Genomic DNA, 6000 nt, shown 5'->3' with positions numbered 1-6000 from the left:
AGCTCCGCTAACCCAGAAGTAGGTGTTCCGGGTAGCGAACTTTGCCCCAGGATGCTAGTGGAAGTTGTGCGGCGGCGGCAGCGGGAAGCCCCACTAGCAAAAGCGCACCTCAGGTTAAGAACGGTTTCAGGTTAAGAACGGAGCTCCGGAACGAATTAAGTTTGTAACTGGAGGTACCACTGTATTGGAATGTACATGTGAATTTTTTGAAGATCCGGCCAAACAAGCTGGGGCGGTTCCGCCAGTGTTCGGTAGGTGGGCTACTCAAGACGGCTCTCCCATTTTATTCTGTTTTTTCAGACAGAAATGGGATTAACAGGTGAGGTGCGGAAAGCTCCTCAGCCTAACCGCAGCAGCAAAACAGCAAAGGAAACGTAGTACCTCTGTGCGACAGCAGCTGTACTACGCCCTTCAGGAGAACAATGGGGCTCACATTTGGGAGGGGGAAAACACCACCGATCACATTCTTCCCAAAGCAATTTTGCGCCATAAATCAACGCTCAGTTTGAAAGGCACTCCTCAACGTTTTGTGGAGGAAAAGGGTACCGAAAGCTACCAGCAACATAGCTCTGCTCTGCTTCCGTAGTCAGAGCCAGCAACGCTTCTCTTTTTATATATTTTCTGTTTTGCAACAGGGATTAGCCACAGCAACGCGTGGCAGGGCCAGCTAGTTTTATATATTTTCTGTTTTGCAATTTAAAGTACTCATTTTAACATCCTTAAAATATCAATGACTTCCCTTACTTCTCTTTCCATGGTTCATATTACATGTCAAAAATCCCTCCCTATTTTACAGATACTACACCATTCAGTGTCCCATGATTGCATCCATCCAAACTTATTTAGACTGTTGGATTTATCTCAATGCTGCCAGCGTTTCCAGTTGTATACAGTTATTTCCCATATAGTCAATAAACGTTTTCCAATCTTCTCTAAACGTATGTTCTTCTTGTTCTCTTATTCTGCATGTTAAGTCTGCAAACTGAGCATATTCTGTCAACTTGAGTTGCCATTCTTCTTTGGTTGGGAATCTCGCTCCTTTTCCATTTGGGGGCTAACAAAATATGGGCCGCAGTAGTGGCATACATCAATAACCTTTTTTGACACCTGGGAATTTCAGTCTGAATTATCCCCAACAGAAAGGACTTTTTTGTTGTTGTTTGTTTTTGGAAAACTACGTTTAAACATTTTTTTCAATTTGTTATGGATCATTTCCCAATACTCTTTTACCCTTTTACAAGTTCCTTCAACCTAGGCACCAATGCTTCTAAATACCAGCTGCTGGAAACCACAGGAGGGGAGAGGATTCTTGTGTCTGGATCCTGCTTGCAGGTTTCCCATGGTGGAATCTGGTTGGCCACTGTGGGAACAGGATGCTGGGAACTAGATGGGCCATTGGCCTGATCCAGCAGGCTGTTCTTAAGCTCTTAAGCTTAAACTCTTATATACCTGCCAAGCGTCCTGGGGGGAAATGGAACATCCCGTTTTTATTAGCATGAAATCACAGCGCCTATTTTTTGTGCTGTGCTGTTGTGCTGCGCTTGTAAACACAAACACACACCAAAAGAGTGTATTTTGGGGGACCACGCAAGATTGCATCCCAAAAAAGCTCTTTTCCAGGGTGCGATCATGGCATGGGTCACGCGACTCGCGTCCCAGAAGTTGGGCATCCAGTTTTTTTCCCTGAAGGGGCTGGACGGTATGCAACTGTTGTGGGCACTCTGAAACCACCCGTTTTACAGAAGAAAATACCCGAAGATAGAGTTCTCCAAAACAAGCAACACCCCCAAAAGGAAATATAGACTAAATAAAGAGGGGGGGAACGTAACATCACACACAAACAGGGGAGAAGGTCCACACACAAAAATCCTCTTAAAAATAAAAAAAATCCAGGACAGGAGGCTTTGGCAGGCAATCAAGGAGGCACCTGAGGGCCCTGTGGGGAGACAGACTTAAATATTTCAAGCATTTCATCCCAATAAGGCAAATTTGCAGCATAAATTTAAAGTGAAATGATATAACTTCAAACAATCAAAGATTGTTTCCCCCAAAGAATCCTGGGAGCTATAGTCTGTTAAGGATGCTGAGAATTGATAGGAACTCCCCCCCCCCCCAATTCTCCTCACAAACAGAGCCGGCGCCTCCATTTAGGCAAACTAGGCCTTGGCCTAGGGTGTCGAAATGGAGGGGGCGCTGTCGACCCTGCCCGCCGGCCGGCCGCGCTGCCGCCAGCGCCGGGAGCAACGAGGGAGCGGTGGCGGTGGCAGTGGCAGCGCCCGTAGCTGAAGCCTTCAGCTATGGGCGCTGTTGCTGCTGACACCGACGCTCGCTGCCGTGGCCTCTGAAGAGCTCACAGCATCCCCTCCATAGGCGGGAGGCGAGCGAGCTGAAATGAGAGCTCAGTGCCCTCCCGCCTATGGGGGGGATGCAATGGCGTCAGCGGCGTTATGCGTGCGTCATGATGCATGTGCCGGGGGGAGGCGCCAGAAGGTGATTTAGCCTAGGGCGCAAAAAGCCCTAGCACTGTGCCTGCTCACAAAACTACAATTCCCAGATAGGTTTAACAGCCAATGCCTCTTCCCAGGGAACTCTGGGAATTGTAGGTCCTATGGGGTCTCCTAAGAGCACTCAGCACCCTTAACAAACCACAGCTCCCATAATTCTTTGCAGGAACCCCTGGCCGTTTAAAGTGGAATGATGCCGCTTCAAATGTATGGCGGTGTGCTTGTGGCCTGAATTTTAGGGGGGAGCCTAGATTTAAGACATCTCAAGGCATTGCATCCCATCCCATAATACTCAGCAAGGTCATTTTTCAACACACACCTAGGCCCACAGTCCCGTCCATTGAGGAAGACCCCATCACCACTGCAAAAACAGAAAGGGGAAGGAAAGAAAACCCCAACCACGTTTGAGTGGAGGAGTTTGCAAGAAGCAACATGGGGAGGACAGCCAAGAACAACAGCAAGCATTGTGCTGATCCTCTGCCAGTGGAATTTTAAGAGCACAGGGGAGGGGAAAGGTGGGGGCGGGGGGGGCAGAGGGAGACGGCCGGAGTTATCTATCATGATGGAAAAAGAAACATCAGTGCAACAGGGTGGGTCGACAGCTCAGTGGGTGGGGTCCTTGCTGTGCACCCAGAGGACCCTCAGTTCAATCTTGGGTGGAGCCACCCTTTCCCTTTTCCCATACTTTGGCACATTTTTTCTCTTTCTCTCTTTTTTTTAATATATAATTTTTTAAATCAAATTTTCTGTTTTATAATTTAAAATACTCATTTGAACATCCTCAAAATAGGAAGGACTTCCCTTCTTCTCTTTCCAAGGTTCATTTTGCATATCATAAATCCCTGAAGCTTTGACAAAAACCATTCAGGATTCCACTTTTGCATCCGTCGAAACTTATTTATTGTCACGGTCCGGTCGGCGGGCGGTTGAAGCCCTGACTGAGGACGTCAGGACCAGAGGCAAGATTGTGATGTAGAAGCAGGAACAGGTGCAGGGCTGAGGGTCCAGCAGCAGGCAGTCACAGGGTCAAGGAGCAAGGCAGAGGTGAAGGTCTGGGAGTCAAGGAGCAAGGCGTCGGCAAGGCAAGGGTCCAAGGGTCGAGGATCAAGGCGTCGGCAAGGCAAAGGTCCAAGGAGCGAGAGGTCAGAGGCAACCAGGCAGGGATAGCGTTGCTGTGGCAAAGAGCTGAAGGGAAATGCTGAGCTTTTATCCCTCACAGCTCTTGCCACCAGCTGCAGTGAGGTATCAAGTGGCCTCACCTGAGTGACCACTCCTTGCCTCTCCAGCACAAGCTGAGGCAGGCCCCAGTCCTGCAAAGCACTACAGGCCCCAGAGCCTGACTCCTGCCCATACTCCTGACATTTATTCTGTTGAATTTATCTTAAGGCTGCCAGCGTTTCCAGCTGGACACAGCTATTTCCCATATACTCAATCAATATTTTACAATCTTCTCTAAGCGTATTTTCTTCCTGTTCTGTTATTCTATATATTAAGTCTGCAGGTTGCGCATATTCTGTCAGCTTGAGTTGCCATTGGGCATCTCGCTCGTTTTTCGATTTTGGGGCTAACAAAACATGGGCCGCAGTAGTGGCATCATAAATAACCCTTCTCTGTCATCCTTCTCCCTCCCTCTCCCTCCCTCCCTCCCTCCCTCCCTCCATCTCTCTCTCTCTCTCTCTCTCTCTCTCATTCCTTCTTTCTCTCTCTCTCTCTGCCACACACTCATTCTCAGGTGCCTCCTCTTTCTCTTTTGGTCACCTCTTTCCCATCCTCTCTCTAGTCAGATCCACAACGAAGTGCATGGCTTCCCTCAAAGAATCCTGGGAACTGTAGTTCCACCCCTCACAGAATTACAATTCCCAGAACCCTTCACAAACTTCAGTCCCCGGGATTCTTTGTGTGTGCGCGCGTGGGGAGCCATTATCATTATTTTTCATTTCTGTACTGCTTTCTATTTCCAAGCCAAAAATCTCAAAGCCATTTACAGCCCTACATTAAAACATCAAACAACGCAATCCAAAAGAAAGTCAAATATAAAGTTCAAAGCAGAGTTAATTCACGGTAAACTATAATATTATGTTTAAAAGTTTCAAAATAAAGCATTGCAACGGAGGTCACGTTGAACACAGAAAAGTTAACAGCAAAGTAATCTTAAACATTTCAAAATCCAATGTTTCAAAATCAAAATAATCTTAAACATTTCAAAATCAAAAGTCAAATACAGTGGTACCTCAGAAGTTGAACGGAATCTGTTCTGGAAGTCCGTTTGACTTCCAAAATTTTAGGAAGCCAAGGCACGGCTTCTGATTGGCTGCCGGGAAGCTTCTGCAGCCAATCGGAAGCCGTGGAAGCTCCACTGGAAGTTTGGGTTCCAAAGAACGTTCGCAAACCGGAACACTCACTTCCAGGTTTGTGGCATTTGGGAGCCAAAACGCTTGACTCACAAGGCGTTTGGGATCCAAGGTACGACTGTATGAAATGTGCCTTTAAAACAGCATATGTAGTCTACAGCCACATGTCTACTGCAAGGATGACTACCTAAGGAAAGTCATATTTAAACTACGTGCTTTAAAGGCATCTTGTGGATCTCTCCAAGCTGCTAAGATCTCAGTCCCTTCTGTTTGGAGGGGCACCAGTTGCTGGGGATCAGATGGGGAAAGAGTGCTGTGGTTGAGCTCAGGTCCTGCTTGCTGGAAGTCAAAGAAGGTGGCCTTGTGTGTCTCCTACAAATAGTATCATCGACTGGCACACAGCAGCTTCTTTGCCCCTGAGCTATGCAACCCTTTCCCTGAAAACAAAGTTTAAGATTCCAGTCCTCACGGTGCTGAATAAAGGGATGGTTTAAACAGCAACATAAGAAGCTGGCCGAGAACAAGCCAGGCCATTTGTCGCATCCAGTGACCATTTGATCATTTATTTTACAGGAGACATTTATGTGCCACCGAATAATTGGCATTTCTAAGTGGTGTCCATAAAAAGCAACCCGGGCAGCAAAAGGAAACAATTAAAAATTATCGTAAAACCAAACCCTACCTTAAAATCCCTGCTGGAAAAAAGAGGCTTAGTCATGCTCAAGGAGGGTCGCTGTCTTAATCTCAGGTGGGTGGGAGTTCCAACGGCTTTGGGGCCTATTACTGTCTATTGAATGCATGACCTCTAGTGGGTCAGTAGCAGGAACTCTCCCAGAGATCTCCGTGGAATTTGAGGGATCAGGCCGTTTTGGCTTTTTGTTGATGTTTTTCTTATATTTCGATTACAGTGGTACCTCGGTTTAAGTACACAATTGGTTCCGTAAGTCTGTACTTAACCTGAAGCGTACTTAACCAGAAGTGAACTTTCCCATTGAAAGTAATGGAAAGTGGATTAATCTGTTCCAGACAGGTCCGCGGAGTACTTAAACTGAAAGTACTCAAACCGAGGCGTACTTAAACCGAGGTATGACTGTACTTACCTGTAGGTAAGTAATAAGGTCCCAGTGTGGGCTGGAACTATTTAA

Source organism: Zootoca vivipara, chromosome 17, assembly GCF_963506605.1.
Source record: "Zootoca vivipara chromosome 17, rZooViv1.1, whole genome shotgun sequence".
NCBI classification, from domain to species: domain Eukaryota; kingdom Metazoa; phylum Chordata; class Lepidosauria; order Squamata; family Lacertidae; genus Zootoca; species Zootoca vivipara.
This window is presented reverse-complemented; position numbering follows the sequence as displayed.